Below are 18,829 nucleotides of genomic sequence, written 5' to 3'. Positions count from 1 at the left end.
GAGATCTGTCGAATCTTTGACCCCCTTTCGGTGGACCTTTTCGCATCTCGGACCAATCACCAGTTACCAAGATTTTACAGTTGGCTCCCAGACCCAGACAGTGAAGGAGTGGACGCCTTTCTGCAAACTTGTCCTCCCCGCAGGGCTTACACCTTCCCTCCTCTCGCTCTTCTGGCGAAAACACTCTTGTGCGTCCAACGCTTCCAATGTCTCCTGACGTTGATCGCTCCTTGGTGGTCGTCCCAACCTTGGTTTGCTCCCCTTCTGAAGATGTGCTCGGCCGCTCCTCGCCTGCTTCCCAACCTTCCCAATCTCTTTTGTGGACGCCCAGAATCGCCCTCATCCTCTCTTGATTCAGGGCCACCTGAACGTCCTGGCTTGACAGATTTCAGGGGATCCTGGTCCTCCGAGGGCCTTTCGCGAGAGGCTTCCCTCCTCTTGCATGAAACCTGGGCCCCAGGTACTAGAAAATCTTATGCTTCAGCCTGGGCAGTCTGGGTTCGTTGGTGCATGGGAAGGAATGTTGATCCCTTTTCTTCCTCTCCTCCCACAGATCTTTTTTGCTGAAGGGAAAGCTTACCACACGGTCAATCTGTTTCGTTCGGCCATTTCAGCAGGACATCTACCCTTTGAGGGTGTCCCTAATCTTGTTATTCCAGCCTTTGGGATGTTAATTTGGTTCTCTCTTTCTTTAGAGATTGGACCGCTAACTCTTCTCTTTCTCTTAAGCAGTTGTCTGCTAAGCTGGCCATGCTTCTCTGCTTGGTTTCTTTTCGTCGGGTCTCTGACATCAGGGCCGTGGATGTTCATTCCATCTCCTTTTCCTCTGAGGGAATTTCCTTTGCCATTTCACGCAGGACCAAGTCATCCTCAAAAACTTTGTTTTACCCTTATTTTCCGGCAGACCCCAAATTTGTGTTGCTCTTTGCCTTAAAGCCTACCTGGCCATGACTGAAAGCCTTCGTGGAACCCTGTCAGGTCCTCTACTTATTTATTTTGTGCCTCCTCACCGCCCGGTCTCTTCCCCTACCTTGGCGCGATGGGTTTGATGGCTCATGTCGGAGGCGTGAGTCTCGCCTTCGTTTGGAGCACACTCTGTCAAAGGGGCTGCGGCCTCTAGAGCTTTCTTGTCATCTTGCAATCTGCAGGACTTATTGGCAGCGGTAGATTGGTCTTCTGCCTCTATGTTCTCTCAGTTCTATTTCAAGCCTGTTACTCACGAATTCCATTCTGTCCTTTCTGGGCGTTTAAAATATGCAAAATATGAAGCCTCCTGTCTTGCCATAAAATTAAGATTATTATAACCTTGGTGACTAAATAATCTAGATTTTATTAAAGACAGGAGGCGAATATTTTCCCTCCTCTTCCCATACCTCTCTCTCTCTTTTGTTTATTTTCAGTGTAAAGGTTCATGGACCTTACGTATTGGCACAGATTTCAGACAGTTCTTCGGTGGAACCTTCTTACCCATTCTTAGTTGTAGTGTTTTGTGGACTCTCCTTCTTCTGTTCGGCAGCGAAAAGAGGAAGCTATTTCCTGTTACGTGTTGGTTATATTATCTAATCTTTGCTGATTGGCTGTTTTTGTTTCTATGTTACTTGTTCTTTGCTTCTGTTTTGGAAGTCAGTAAAGATAAATGCAAAATATTCACCTCCTGTCTTGAATAAAATCTAGATTGTTTAGTCACCAAGTTTATAATAATCTGAATTAGTGTGGGTGGCATTAAAGGGGTGTTTGGGCATTTTTCTAAGGTCTAGTACAGACTAGAGTGTTTGTTAACCCTTGTACCCACTGAACTAAGTCACAGATTTGCCTTTAGTGGCTAGAATGTAACAACTGGTTAAGGTGGAAAGGGTCAGTTAACCCTTTCTGTGACAAACTGGTGACTGGTACAGGGTTGGTAAACCCTGTACGTCACAATGGGTCCCTGCATTTACAGGTTGCAAGGGACTCAGCTATCGGGAGCAATGCATTGCTGTATATAGTTGCTTGGAGGAGAAAACAAACATAGATGTTACTTTCTATTAAATAATTTTTTTGTTGGACTTAATTTTAATACTATCTGATTTTAAGAGAAGAATGATCATAAGTAAGACAAATTGCAGGTTGGGACAATGCATACTGGTTATTAAGTAGTTTAATTATATATTTGAAAGGACGGACTCCCCTTGTTAAAAGGGTGGATAATCTGCCATACTAGAAACAAAGGGATTTTTAGTGGTGGGGGCTCCTAAAGCTAAATACTACCCCCACTTACTTAATTAGAAAGTTATGAGACCCCTCATATGAAAGAAGGAATTCCCCTATTTTAAGTTAGGGGTCACAACCCTTCTAATTTTCAGGTGATCACCATGGTAAAGGTGGGAGCACATTTTTAACTCCCATTTCCCCAAACCAACCACAGAGGATTATGAGAACCCAGTTTGAAATAGGAAAAACTTCTCTTTCCAGTATAGGGTCTCGTACCACTATTATTTTTAGGTAATTGGCTTAAAAATGACAATCACCTATTATATTTATTTTATGGGGGTAGTGGCCCCCAAAGAGCCTCTATCTACTAAACAAAGCATAGAACACACCTATACAAAATACAGTACCCCTCACATGAAAATAGGGATTAACCATTTTCAAATAAGGAGTCTCATTCTCCTTTAAAGGGATAGTAAAGTCCAAATTAAACTTTCATGATTCAGATAGGGCATGTAATTTTCAAACAACTTTCTACTTTACATTTATCATCAAATTTGCTTTATTCTCTTGGTATTCTTAGTTGAAAGCTAAAACTCATATGCTAATGTCTGCCGCCTCTTATCTGAATACATTTGACAGTTTTTCACAGCTAGAGGGCGTTAGTTTCATATTTATAACATTGTGCTCATACAGGTGAAGTTCTTTAAGAGTTAGCACTAATTGCCTGAAATGCAAGAGATAAGGAGGCAGTCTGCAGAAGCTTAGATACAAGGTAATTACAGAGGTAAAAAGTATATTTCTATAACAGTGTTGTTGGTTATGCAAAACTGGGGAATGGTAAATAAAGGGATTATCTATCTTTTTAAACAGTAACATTTTTGGTGTTTACTATCCCTTTAAGTAATAGATGACTGCCAAGGAAATGTCTACTTTGTGCCTTTTACGGTGCTACGGGCGTTAAACTGCACCCTTGTATCCCAAAGTAATAATAAAGCAAGAAGCCTTTAAAAGGGGAGAAGCTTTTCTTTTAAAGGAGGGGTCACATCCATAGGTGGCTATCCACTGATAACGGTGCAGCCGGACAGAACCATAAGAATATGGAACAACATCAGGGGAATGGTGTATCCCCTGTGTTAACCCCTACGATGCAATTTGAAAGCAGCAATCCTGCTCTTACAAATGAGAGAGCTTGCTGTCCAATAATATATACTGGGGAAAAAAATGTTATTTGGGTCATTAAAGGGATATAAACCAGTCTGTTTCATTGTTGTAGTAAAAAGCACTAAGCAATGAGTTATATTTAATAGACATAATTGCAATATGTATTATTTATAATTTTAAAAGGATTTTACCTTTTAATTATTTTTTTTACTTCATTTTGCAGGGCTCTATTGAAAGGCCTGAAAGCTTGATGTTATAAGCCTTCTACATAGGCTTACCATAATTTTTAAAGGTGAAACTGGGACCACCTAGTGCGGTGCCAGTGGGGGTGTGGTCAGGGGCGTGGTCAAGGGACGTGGCGATTACGGTTCTTTTAAAGTAGTAGCTTTTATGTGCGTAATGTTTTGTGGATACTCTACCCTTCCTCAGTCAAACAACAAGTGAATCACACAGTTTAAATAGACCATAACACCCCCCCTAGTGAAAAAGGCACCATTACGTTGTCATGGCAACCCATACACAACATTGCCAAATAAATCATTCATCTAAATCTCAGATTCTAAATAATGCCAAACATCAGGCATAATAACCAATTTCATAAAATAGTGACAATCGTATACATCAAACAATTTAATATCTGCAGTGTAATATGTGTTTTATGTGTCTAATTAAGGAACAGAACCGAATACTGATTAGGCATAAATACAACATTGAATGTAATAAGTCAAAAAGAAACACGTACCTGCTAAAGCTGTTTAAGAGGCTACGCTATACCATAACGCAAGAAGTTTACAGCCAAAATGCTATTCTGCATAAAGTAAAGCAAGATCCACGCCAAAAATCCTACCTGTCTGCACTTCCTGGTCATACCCATATGATTCCCCTAAATGTGTATCACCGGCAATGTCACCAGGGGTCGGGGGTGTTAAATTCTTAGAAAAATAAACCAAGTAGTACTACAAAATTAAAAAAAAACCTATGCTGCTCACTGTATTACTAAATGTAAACTTTGATGGACACGAACATTAAGCTAAGCAGGGCTGTATGTAACAAAGTATCAGCATCCAACTATGCTGGAGAGTCACAGTCCAGTCATTTTGAATAATGTGTCCGGGCTTCAGGCGGTCTGAAACCCGGACACATGATTTGAAACCCGGAGGTGGCAACCCTACTGGGACAGAATGATCAACCGGGTGAGACACTGGGACAGCGCCTCCAAACAGGGACAATCCCAGTAAAAGTGGGACTTCTGGTAAGCCTACTTCTAGAGCAACTTGAGTTGCTTTCTGTTCTGTGAATGCTAGAGAAATAGAAACTCAGTTTCTTGCCCATGCTCAGAAGAGACAGAATGCAACCTAATTTCTGCATGTGAGCTCCCTTATGTCACTATAGGTAGTGGCTACACTGAGAATATCGAAGTGCTCTTTTTCCAAGAAAACAAGTTGGATGTTTGTTTCTTTTTATGTTTTTACGTCAATTAAAAAAAATAAATGTGTGTGTGTGTGTATATATATATATATATATATATATATATATATATATATATATATATATATATATATATATATATATATATATATATATATATTACGAAAGGAACACTGTTATATATGTATTTACTGAGAAATGATGTCCTCAAATCTATTTTCTGCGTTCTTTTATATTTCCTTGTTTAATCACCTTTTAGGTAAAAGTAAGTATTTTTGTAAGTTTTATGCAGGGCTTCTCTTAAGTTTCTAATGGTGATGATGAGGTATAAACTATTGTACTATTTACTTTTTTGTTTGTTTTTCACTTGTTTAAGATGCTATTTTGCAGGAGTGTCTATAAAAAAAATAATTCAAATATTTATTTATTTTTCTTAAAGGTATTTAAAGTACCTCACTAAGAAATATTTCGAAAAAAACAACAAATTGTGAGATTGACTTTGTGTCATAGCCTACAGTAAAGAAAGCTATGAGTTGAGATACTTCCAGATCTCAAAGATAAAGAAGAGAAAGAGGATGAAGATTAAATTTATCTGGGTAAGTTTTTTTTTTTGTAAATCTATGAAATAAATATGTGTAAAAATGTTCTGGTTGTGTATTTCAGTATGGTGGGGTATAAGTGTATTTATTTCTGGTGCTGGTAACTATGACTTGTAGGAACACATTTCTTTCAGATTTGGGGGCCAATGTATCAAATGCCGGATGGCATCGCTAAATTTATCATTGCACAAGTATTTCTGGTAAAAAATTTGTGCAATGCCGCCCCCTGTACATTCGCGGCTAATCTGCTGCTTAATAAATCGGCCCCATGGTGTTTTTTTTTAAATTTATTTACTTATTTTAGGCACCTTTAGTCAGTTACATATTTGGTGGTGGACATACTTTTCTCTTAATACAGACAACAAACGCACTATAAGCGCTCCCAGTCACTCGAACAACAACATGCAATTACACAATAAAAACAGATGTCCGGGAACACAGTTAAATTGTATCAGGGCATTCCACAAAAGTGTCTATAATTGGCTGCAGTTCTCTTACATTCAATTCTTCTTCTTCCAAGTATTCTGATTCCAATCTTTCATAACTGAAAAAAGACACAGAGCAACTTTGATTCACATGTGTTTTAATGTTAAACATCCGTGCAATCACAAATGCACTTAAAGGGACAGTCTAGACCCAATACTTATTCTCTATACTTATTGTTACATACCAGACAAGCATCTTGCAATGGGTTCCACATCTATAAGCTTGTAAGAAGTACATGAAACTTAAATAATCATCATTTGAAAATGGCTGCTAAGCTCCAGCTACTGCTTTCTTCTTGACCAGTTAGCACTTTTTTTTGTACGACAGTTTAGCAGTGCACATTTAATATTTTTAAGTTAGCAATTCAAATCAGCATGTGAGAGAACTAAGAGGCAATAAAGATTGGACAAACTTAAAGGGATATTGTACACTAGAGTTTTCTTTGCATAAATGTTTTGTAGATGATCCATTTATATAGCCAATCTGGGAATGGTTTTGTAAAAATTTATAGTTTTGCTTATTTTTAATAACATTGTGCTGATTTTCAGATTCCTAACCAAGCCCCACAGTGTCAGATGTATACACGTGTTTACAGACTCCTGCTTGTTCCTGTTTATGTTATCTGTCTTTTCATAGGCAAGGAAGGGGGAGGGGCAGTGTCTGCTTGTCCTGTTTTTCCAGCCCCTTTCATTGGGTGTCCCAGCCTAACCTCATTAACAGTGCTAAACTGGGGGCTTCTAAGTAAGTTTTGAAAAGGTTTTATACTGGATTTTTAGATCATTATCTGTGCATATTCTTCTTTATAGTACCGTCCATTACATGCAGTTATTTAAAAATTGGTGTACACTGTCCCTTTAACATATCAAAATATACATGCAATAGGTAGGCTATTTTTCATGTACTTCTTACAAGCTTATAGATGTGGGACCAGTTGCAGAATGCTTCTCTGGTATGTAACTATAAATAATCACAATTATGTATTGGGTCTAGACTGTCCCTTTAATTAAAAAGACAGAATGCATTGATAAAAAAACAGTAGTAATCCGATCCTCTGGTGTATGGCTCAGTGTTCCCAGCTACGGATGCTCCTTATGGTCATTCAGCCTCTATATCCCTACACGTTTCGTCCAATCACCGGACTGACTTTTTCAAGAGAAAAGTGAATCAGATAGGTCTCCCAATAATTTTCTTTAGATCTTAACATTGAATAAAGTTATCCAAACCTATTGCAAAAAAAATATTCACACCAATCAGTACAATATCTGTCATGACAGGTTTTTTTTTTTGTCTCGTAGGTAGTATGGTTTGTTTTGGTGGGTGTTTTTTTTTTTTTCTTCTAATGGCAGTGATGGCCCACGAAAACATTCAATACCTATGGGAAATACTTCACCTGGCCACCAGGAGGAGGCAAAGACACCCCAAACAGAACACTGAAATATTCTTCCCACTTCCCCAGTTATTCTTTGCTTCATCTACTAGGAGGATGGCAGAGAGACGTTCTCTGCTGAAGATTAATTTCATTGTTCCTTAATGGATTGTTTCATGCAAGAAAGGACTAGGATGTGTTTAGTTGCCATGTAATCCTCTTAGTAAGAGTATTGGTGAATGTTAGCCTCTGGATGTTGCTGGGAAGTTTCCGATGCCTCCTTCCAGTTACTAATGCTAACTCACCTTCAGGCATCCGGTGTTAGTTAAACTGCTTTCCTTTGTCTCTCAGGTCCATGTCAGATAGAAGACTTTGCTGTCAGACCTGAAATTGCTGTGACTGCACCACAGCAGAAGACCTCTAAGGGTAAGTCCCAATTTCCCTCTTAAAGGGACAGTTCACCCAAAAGATTTTTCCCATTTAAATTGTTCCCAATGATCCATTTTACCTGCTGGGGTGTATTAAATTGTTTACAAGTAGCTCCTTCACCCCTATTTTGGCCTTTGAAATAGCTGATTTAGCTTGTGGTTTCCCAACCTATACTGAAAGTTTTGATACTGGAGTCTCAGCTATTGAATAGCCTTAGTAAACACAGCCAACAGTGGGGTGCAGGATAGTTAAGTAATAAAATGATAATTTTCCATTGTTCTCTCTATGTATTGAGCTTTAGTTTTCCAGACAAATATAAGATAAGGAAGCAAGTGTGTGTACACAAAGTGATAACATAATGAGATCTGATTTTACTTGAAGCTCAACCCATTGTAATAGGCTGTGGTTTCAAAACACAAAACCAGCTACTTCATATACACAAATAAACCTGAAAATGCAATTTCTCAAATATTTTATACTCTGCAGCTGGTATAACGTCATTGAAAATACATTAATATAAAAACAATTTTACAGTGTACTGCCCCTTTAAGTGCCTGATATGGCTTTTTATCTATCCTAGGTTTACACAGGAGGGGAACAGATGTTCTTATCTGAGGGGGTAGAGGTTTGTTATTATCTATGCCTAATTATCCTCGTAGTATGATTTCAGGCTGATGGTAGTTTTATGTGCTGGCAGCTATGTGCTTTGTACTTAAGTCCCTAGTAGGGACGCAATAAATAGCGTTGTTTTCACGATCACAAAGGGAACTAGAGAAGCTGCATGCCGCATACTTACACTACTGTTTGGTGTTTTTCTGGGCTCTACAGCCTTTTTTACAGAAAACCTTTGGCAAGAGAGCCGCGTTGAGCAGTCTATTTATTTATTGGGGCTCTCTTTATTATTATTATGCAGACTAGCGTCACGCTAAAGTTTGAGAAGGTTTTTCCTGGGACATATTCCCCTATGGCCTTTGTAGGGGTTAATGTTCTCAATCCTCAGGTGGATCCATAGCCCACATATTATGTGGGACTCTCTTATCTTATCTTGGTCTACTCTATCGGCTTCCCTGTAGAGAGCTTCCGTACCAATCCTGTTGCATAAGTTATATGAGCAATCTATTGGGGCATGTGCTTGTGAGCCGGTGCAGTGTGTGGTATATTTAGCGGTCATTACCACACACCTTAGGAATTAATTGTGCCGGCATTTATTTTTTGCATTCTGCGGCGGAAAGGGTTGATAAAAATTCTGTCACAGGATTGTTAGCATACACTCTACTCTCTGCACTTTGCGCTACAAAGAACGCAGAGTTTTATCTAACTAGCAGACCTGCGTTGCTGATCCGGCGCAGTTCTAACGACTTCCTTAGTCCTTGCCCTTTAATTCTAGCTAAGGTCTCTCAGGCATTTTGCGGAACCAAAATTGGGTAAAGTAGTTTAGCGCCCCGTTCCAAATTCGGAAGTTACCACATCCTGCCGTGGGGGGACCATGGATTGCGGCGCCCAGGAAAGATATTGGAAGAGCAATCTGTTTCAATACCTGCCTTGGGCACTGCAACCGCCGCTGGGAACCTATCCATGTCCCCCCCTCACGTTACCTTTCTGAAGTAATTCCCATGGTAAAGTGTACATTTCTGAAGCAATTCCCACGGTAAAAATATAACATGTTTAGGTAAGTGTGGAGTTGATCGCTGTGTTCCAATATCATTCCCAGGGGCGGCGCAGCCGCCACTGGGAACCTATCCATGTTCCCACCCATGGCAGAATGTGGTACCTTCCGAATTTGGGACGCTAAACTACCCCTTTACCCAAAATTGTATTCCTGCATTGTGAGTAGATCTAGATCACTTTTCTTATCTGTGGGCTCTTCAGAGCTGGTGCGGGGTGTAATGTGGTCACCTTTAAATACACACTACATGTCTATAGCGTGCATACGATTTACCCTGCTTTACAAATTTCTGTTATATATAGAAGTACCACTGTTTGATTGTACACTTTGATTATATGGAAAACAGGCTACTGTGGTTTGCAAACATTTTATATCTGTTGTATCTATTCATTTATTCTTTACAAGCATGTTTGAATGCTCATATTTTCTATCTCATTTATTATATGGAAATCAAACTTTTATGGTTTACAAACGTGCTAATCTTTGGTACCTATTTCTTTATTCTCTGCAAACTGACTTTGCCTCTGAGGGTACATATTTATCATATATAGAAGTACCTCTGCTTAATTGTTCTCTCATTATTTTGTACTCAAATTACTGTTGTTTGCTAACATGCCAATATTTTGTACCAAATCATTTGCTATATGCAAACAAACATACTGCTGTTTGAGGGTACTTACTCTTTATATATAGAGGTACCACTGTTTGATCAAAATTAATAAGGCTGTGGTTTTTTTTTCTAACATTCCAAGTTTTTGTACTTATTTCTTTCTTGGAAATCTATCAGAGCTGTGGTATTAAGCATTAACTCTGTTTAATATATCTGGTGGTTTATTATAATTACCAGAACGTTCATATTTGTTGTCTGAGAGTTTTTTTTATGTATGGTAGTTTATCAGCATTTTGGTGTTAACAACATATTATATTGTTTGGTGTTTTTTTGTCAGCATTAAAGCAGCTACACACTTTTTCTTATTTAGTTAATGGACAAATCTTGTTTCTCCATGACATGATTAAGAGCCTTCATTCAGATTCAGCCTGAGGAAACAGTACATGATACTGAGAAACGCGTTGCTGTGTTTTTAATGTGTTTAAATAAACACTTTTATTATATACAAATTTGCTACTTTGCTTCTCTCTGGATACTCTTGTTTGGAGTAATTCCTATACTGCTGGAGGCGGAACAGTGCCTTTCCTGACAACATAGCCTCTTTGGTGAACACCATTTTGGCTTCTGGGAGTCTTTGCTTGAGAGGAGAGTTTACCGGACAACTCTGAGGTTCCGGTTTGCCCAGCCAGCACCACATCTTGGTGCTTTTCTACACGTGAGTGCATTTGAGCTACAATTTATATCTTGATACATTATACGGAATTATGCTATGTGGCGCCTTCTCTGCTTCTTTATATGATTTAAGCAGGCTTGAAATGTTGTTTGTATGTTTGTACCATTGGACCCTGCTTAAAGAATAAAGGTTGTTTAAAAGAGTTGGTAGCTGGAAACAGTTTGTATTTTGGCAGTACAGGTGAGACCTGGCAAGTCTCTTTCCGTGCCCCTATCTGGTTTGCTGTCTTCCTACCTTGAATTGATTTATCAGTAATTCCAGTGCCTCTACATACGTATTTTTCTTTGATAAATAACCATGGCTGATGGTTCATTATTTAATTTCTTATATAATCATAGACATATCTGGGGGTTTGTTGTCCTCCCAGTATCAAATACCTATATACAGTCACGGCCAAAAATATTGGCACCCAAGCATTTCTGTCAGATATTGCACCACTTTGCCCAGAAAATGGTTGCAATTACAAATGTTTAGGCATTCTCATGTTTATTAGTGGAGGGGAAAAAAAAGCCAAATCTGACACATTCCACGCAAAACTCCAAAAATAAACTGGACAAAATTATTGGCACCCTCAATTTTAAAATTTGGTAGCACAGCATTTAGAAAAAATAACTGAAATCAATCACTTCCTGTAACTATCAATGAGTTTCTTACACATCTCTATTGGAATTTTGGACCACTCTTCTTCCGCCAACTGCTCCAGGTCTCTCAGATTGGAAGGGTTCCTTTTCCCAACTGCTGTTTTGAGATCTCTCCACAGGAGGTGCTTTGGGTCATTGGCCTGTTGTAAGACTGATGACCTCTGACAGAGAACCAACGTTCTGACATTGGGCCCTACATTGCACCACAGAATTCTTTGGTAATCTTCAGATTTTATAATGCCATGCACACAGTCAAGACATCCAGTGCCTGAAGCAGCAAATCAACCCCAAAACATCAGTGAACCTCCACCATGTTTGACTGTAATTTTGTTTCACTGTTCACAGCACATTCTCCCAAAAGGATTTTGGCTTCCTCAGGTAAGTTTTGTTAAACTCCAATCTGGCTTTTTTATGTTTCTGTGTCAGCAGTGGGGTTCTTCTGGGTCTCCTACCATAGCGTCCCTTTTCATTCAGATGGCGACGTATAGTGCAAGCTGACACATTTGTACGCTGTTCCTGAAGGTCAGCTTGAATTTGTCTGGAAGTTGATTGAGGTTCTTTATCCACCATTTGAACAATCCTTTGTTGCAATCTTTGATCACTTTTTCTATTTCGTCCACGTCCAAGGAGATTAGCTACAGTGCCATGGGCTGTAAACTATACAGTATAAAGTATAAAGTATAGCCTGCACACTTTCAGATAAAACTTCAGATTTTTATAAAGGTCACATATAAAAACAGATGATCAAGCCTTACATGTTTCGGCTACATTGCCTTAGTCGTAAGAGTGAAATGAATAGAACATCTCAACAATTTATACCATATTTTAAAATCCCATTGGTATAGGGAAACATGGGACTAAATATATACCGATCAGGAGTAAAGGTGGACAAAGGGTAATAACGGATTAAGTGGTTGGCGATAAACTGAAAAACAGTTTAAACATGCTGGAACCACTACAAAAACTAGGCATTAAATGATAAAACCATGAATTTTGTTGATCTTTTTTTGCTCACTTGGAAAGTGATCTTGTGGTTGCCTATTTTCTCTGTTCGCAGAGTGTCATATTGTCCTAGGTATCCTGTTTTGCTGATTGTTCCATTCTGGTAGGGTGATATGGAGAACAGACCTGTGACTTTGTCTAAGTTTCCTTCTTCCCACTTCTCCATTTGGGGATGTTGTGTTTTTCATCTTCTTGCTCCAATCCTGCTCTATCCAGGAGAGTATTTATCACATAATGAATGTGTTCTGGACTTTTTTTCTGGTAAGCACAAGGGACAAAGTAGCTGTTATCTCCTTTTTTCGGTTTACGAAGCTTGAGTCTTGTGTTTTTTTCTCAGAATTGGGCCAACAGCCTCCATTCCGAATTTTGGTTAATTTTTCTGTGAGATGTCTCCTTTTTGGACTTACAGAATGAGCTTTCGGTTGACCAGTCTTTCAGGGCTACTACTTTGTCTTTTATCAATTTGACATATTCTACAGATTTGATTTTTCTTGTCTCTGTGCAGACATAATTTGGGAGAAGGGACTTCTACGAGAGGTGGTGCCTAGTTTTGAGGATTGCTTTTCCTATTTTCCCTCCCTAACATTCGTGTACTCCTCAGCTTGGGTATTGGTTTCCCATAGGTAATAAATGTTTTTGTGATGTTTTTACCTGATAAATTAATTTCCTTCTTGGCAGTGAGGGTCCATGAACCCTTCTGGCTTTTGTATAAGTGGTGCCAGTCTTGGCACCTCAATACCCCTCTTATGTCTCTACTTTTCCTTATTCTCAGCTCGAATAACTGGGGAGGTGGGGGAAGTGGGAGGGATATTTCAGTGTTCTGTTTGGGGTGTCTTTGCCTCCTCCTGGTGACCAGGTGAAGTATTTTCCATAGGTAATTAATGTTTTCGTGGACGCTCACTGCCAAGAAGGAAATTAATTTATCAGGTAAGCATAATTTTTTTTAATGGTTTATATATTCTGACTCCTGTTCTCTGGTATGGAGCCCAACAGACCAGTCCCCACAGTATCCCTGTCAGATCGCTAAGGGGGTAGATCTACTACCTTTTCTCAACATGTGTATTTAGCCTGCAAAACTGTCCCAGTTCACCCTCCAGCAAAATTATGCAATGTATGTGTGTAACATGTCATGCATTCTGGTCAGTCTGCTACCATTTTTACTACAAAACATGTTTGTTTTCATTCTGTGTATATTGCATAGGGAGCTTCTATGGACTTTTCTCCTGAAGTTTAGAATAATTTTCATTATGTGTATATTGCATAGGGAGCTTCTATGGACTTTTCTCCTGAATTTTAGAATAATTTGCATTCTGATGTGGTTAAAAATTTGGGTGACTATTCCGCCGTCAAGAAAGCGCAAATGCAAATCTTGTGACATTATGCAATCGGAGGATGTTTCAAGCCCTCATGTGCCTATACAACAAGAAAAGGTTTCTGACATTTTGCAGGACTCAATTCTGAAGGTTCCTCAGATGGCGAGATATCTTCAGATGATCAGGGATCTATTCCTTATCCAGATGCGGATAACTCCTTTAGGTTCAAGGCTAAGCATTTATGTTTCTTACTTTACAAGGTCCTATAAAACCTTGGGCTTTATGTATAAGAAACTTGCTAACGAAAAAAAAAGGTTAATCAGCTGGATTTAATAATGATGATTTGTAAACCTTCTCCAAAGGCTCTGGAAGTTCCAGAGTTAGTCACAGAAATAATTTTTAGGAAATGGAAGAAACCAGAAGTTCCCTTTGCTCCATCCTCTAAGTTTAGGAAAAGGTATCCTTTGCCAGAAAAGAGTCTATCCCAAAGGTTGACAGGGCAATACCTACACTCGCTAAGCGTACTAAAATTCTCTTAGAGGACAGTATTTCCTTCAGGGATCCTACAGATAGCAAATTAGAGTCCTTTCTCAGGTTGTTACTTCAAACAGGTTTACTTTTCAAGCCAGCTGTCGGCATAGCATGTGTAACGGGTGCTGCGGCCCCTTGGTGTGATTCTTTATTTGATCTACTTTCTGGTCTGTTGAAGATATACAGAACCATATTAAATTACTGCTTACTGCATAGTTGTTTATTTGTGATGCAGTTATGGACATTAAAACTAATGTAAAAATATATATCTTATAGAGAAGGGCCTTATGGCTTAAATTGTGATTTGCAAATATGGTTTCTAAAAAAAGATGGACTCTTTCCTTTCAAGGAAAGATATTCTTTGGATCTGGTCTGGATTCAATCATCCAAACAAATGAGAATGCCGCTTAAGGTAAAACTTCGTACTTTATTGGTCAATGATTAAAAAATTGGTGCCAGCATGCAGTAACAAGTATTTTAAAACAGCTGCTTAGTCACAAACAGACCAGTCTGACGCGTTTCGGCTGATGTGCCTTATTCATAGACTTAATTTAGTTAATTCACCTGTGGGGCTTTAAATGCCCCCTCACAATCTGATTGGTAGCCTGAAAATGTGTCTGTACAAACTCCACCCTTATGTTTAATCGACATTGGTTGAAACCTTCCTTCACTCGTCACACCCTTCTCATTCATAAAACCTGTCACGGTTACCTGCTACATAGAAGAACACACATATATATATATATATATATATACAAATATAGGCTTCCTTGACCCTATCACATCACGTCTACAGTTAACCTCACTGAGTCCCGCAATATAGTTAGGTAGTCATTCTAACAGCGATCTCCAAATTGTAACTCACATAGTGTGCTTTATACAGACTAGTGGCATAATGAATAGCTTAGGTGTCAAGCTAATTTGTTTGTTAAACTTTATGTGAACTAATACAGTAATTAGCTTTATAATCTGCTACTCATATAGTTAATGTTATAAATAAATGCCAATTTCCCTGTTAGTAATACATCATTAGCTTTTGGTCCCCTTATATGCCCAAAATCAAGGTAAGGGGTACTATAGTTCTTATTTGATACATCCATTTTAGTCGTTATATACCAGTGACTATAAGGAGTATATTAGCCCCTATCTGTCTTGTCAAAAGGTGTCATAGTGTACTGCTATATTCATCTAAATTACCAGTTACTGTGTTGGGGTATACTCTCCCCTTACTCTTTAATCTGGTAAATATCATGACATATTGCTTCATTAATCTAATACCCCAGTTATATGTCTTACTCTAGTCAATGATCTAATCCTTTGTATTAACATTCCTTCAATTGGTTGTGGCAAGAAAATAGCCACAAAAGTCATGAAGTTAAACATGGTTTAATCATTGATCTCGCTAAAGAACACAAACATAAAACTCTGATTTTAAGGTGTTAGAGATCAGTACATATATATCCTATCTTTTCATCTACTCCCAGAAGTTAATGATGTCATCTGCTATGTTCAAACCCACTGGTCTCCGTGTGTTGAGAGTGAAGATCCAGTATGCCTCTCTACGTAATAGCTCTTGCATCCTATTACCCCCTCTGGGTTTCTTGTCTATCACCTCTATGATCATCCATCTGAAACTGCCAACATCACCATGATGGTCATAAAGAAAGTGTTTCGCTACTCCTGCAGTATTTCCTTCAGGGATCCTACAGATAGCAAATTAGAGTCCTTTCTCAGGTTGTTACTTCAAACTGGTTTACTTTTCAAGCCAGCTGTCGGCATAGCATGTTTAACGGGTGCTGCGGCCCCTTGGTGTGATTCTTTATTTGATCTACTTTCTGGTCTGTTGAAGATATACAGAACCATATTAAATTACTGCTTACTGCATAGTTGTTTATTTGTGATGCAGTTATGGACATCATTAAAACGAATGTAAAAATATATATCTTATAGAGAAGGGCCTTATGGCTTAAATCGTGATTTGCAAATATGGTTTCTAAAAAAAGATGGACTCTTTCCTTTCAAGGAAAGATACTCTTTGGATCTGGTCTGGATTCAATCATCTCTACCGTTGCTGGAGGTAAGGGTGCCTTCCTTCCTCAGGATAGAAAGTCCAAGGGAAAGAATAGAGCTGGCAATTTCTTTCTTCCTTTCACTCTTCCAAGGTTCAGAAGTCGTGCTCTTCTCAGAAGTCAGACTCTAACTAAACCATCTTGGAAATCAGGCCCTTACTGGTCCAAGTAAAACAAGAAGTCCCTTTTCAACTCCTAATCCGCATGAAGGTGTGTACCCCCCCCCCCCCCACCACCAAAACCAGATTCAGTTTTGGTAGGGGGCAGATTGAATCTCTTCCATGAAGCCTGGTTTCAATCAGTTAAGAATCCCTGGGTTTTGAATGTCATATCCCAGGGCTACAGAATAGGTTTTTGTTCCAAGCCTCCTTGAGGATAGCTGCTTTCTTACAATGTGTCCAGGATCTAGAACTGATGGGGTTTATTCATACTGTATCTGTCTCAGAACAGAGTCAGGGTTTTATTTAAATCTCTTTATAGTTGCAAACAAGAAAGGAACTTTCAAGCCCATCTTGGTTTTAAAGACCTTAAACAAGATTTTGAGCGTTTCAATTTGAAACCATCTGTACTATCTTACCGCTAGTACAACATGGTCAGTTTATATCCACGAAAGATCTGAGGGATGTTTACTTTCATCCCCATTCCCAAGGAATATTATCAGTTCTTCAGATTTGCCTTTCAGAACAAACATTTTCAGTTTGTTGTCCTTCCATTTGGATTGGCCACCACCCTCTGCATTTTCAAAAAAGTTTCAGGGTGCTTTGTTGTTTGTAATCAAAACTCAAGGAATCTCAGTGACCCCTTACCTGGACAATATCCTAATTCAGGCACCATCTCTGCCTCCAGCAATTTCTCACAATCGGTGGCTTCTGTCCTTTCTCCGTGTGCCTTTCGCTAACAGAATCTCGCAGACTGAAACTTCAAAGGGCATGAGCCAATGTTAAGTGCATTGCTTGGCCATCAGTAGCTCAATGCATGGAGGTCATTGTTCTGATGGTAGAAGCTCATTTTCACTTACGTCCTCTTCTGCTTTCTTGCTAAAGCAGTGGACAAAGAATTGCTATCAATGGTATAACAGAATATAGTATAAACAAATGTTAGCACTTCCCTTCAGGTGTTCGCTGCCAGCCCCGGCTCTCCCAAGCCGTTTAAATGGAAATGCATGTAGCAAACTTTGGCGATGTTGTACCACTTTAAGGGACTTGAAGATGTCCACATCCTCTGCGGATAAGATTCTCCAAATTTTGATCCCCTGAAAAACAAAAGCTCACAATGCTGCAGCACTTCCCAGACAATTTGTTGGCGCAAATTCAGAGTTTATTTACAAGATGGAGGTAAAAAATCAGCCTTTTTTTTAAATCCACAGGACGTCGTCAGGTGCAGCTTCAGAAATTTTATTTAAACAAGCTCAACGCGTTTCGGCTATTGCAATAGCCTTTTTCAAGAGCACAATAAAAACAGTATGAAGAACAAGCTGCCTATTACCTAGTTCCTGGCAAGGCTGCTTCACAGTTTTTAAAATGTCACTTCTTCCCAAACTTAGTAGTTCAGATGCTAACGTATACCAGTACCAAGGTCTCACCTCCAGCAATTTTAAGTCCTATGTTCTTCCTTTCAGTAGTAATAAAGAAAAGCCTCTGTATACACTTTCTGGTGCAGGAGGGGGGCCAGATATGCCAAAACTTAACAGCTACTACAAGGCTTATGCACATTGAAGCTTGGGTTGTACGTCCTCAAGACAGAGGAAGCTTATAGGGACATGAAACCCAAAATTTTTCTTTCATGATTCAGATAGAGAATACAATTTGAAACTATTATCTAATTTGTTTCATTCTCTTGGTATCATTTGTTGAAGGAGCAGCAATGCACTACTGGTTTCTAACTAAACACATGGGTGAGCCAATGACAATCAGTATATATATATATATATATATATATATATATGCATCAACCAATCAGCAGCTAGAAACTAGGTTCTTTGCTGCTCCTGAGCTTTCCTAGATAAACCTTTCAGCAAAGGATAACAAGAGAAGGAAGCAAATTAAATAATAGAAATAAATTGGAAAGTTGATTAAAATTGTATTTTCTATCTAAATCATGAAAGAAACTGTTTCTTGTCCCTTTAAGGCAGTTTTATGCCATTAGGGGCTCAAACTACCTGACTTGATCTAGGTATCATTTCCTTTCCCACATCTAACTCTATTTACATACTCCTTTATTACTTACCTTTTGAAATATAGCGCCTTTATAACTGTCCTTCCTGATTTGCGTCCCAAGCTACGGAGAAAGAGTGGAATTCTCATGATCGTTGATTTGTTCCCACAAAACATGCTCACAATCTTGTCAAACGTTTGCTGTAATTACAACATTTCATGGATTATTTGTTTTGAATTTCTTAGATTGCAACGTCGGCTTACATTCTGGGGGGTTAATTTAGGCACTTATAAGCCCTCTGGCCAACAGGGAAAGTGAAAATTGGGCACCACATTCAAACTACTTTCATCCTGTTACTTTGCTATTTTGAGACTCCTTTTGTTCTATAAAAGACAGTTAAAGGGACATAAATTTAAAAAAATATATATATTGTGATTGAGACAGAGCATAC

The sequence above is a fragment of the Bombina bombina genome, chromosome 8 (genome assembly GCF_027579735.1).
Source record: "Bombina bombina isolate aBomBom1 chromosome 8, aBomBom1.pri, whole genome shotgun sequence".
Taxonomy (NCBI): Eukaryota; Metazoa; Chordata; class Amphibia; order Anura; family Bombinatoridae; genus Bombina; species Bombina bombina.
Note: the sequence above shows the minus strand (reverse complement) of the source record.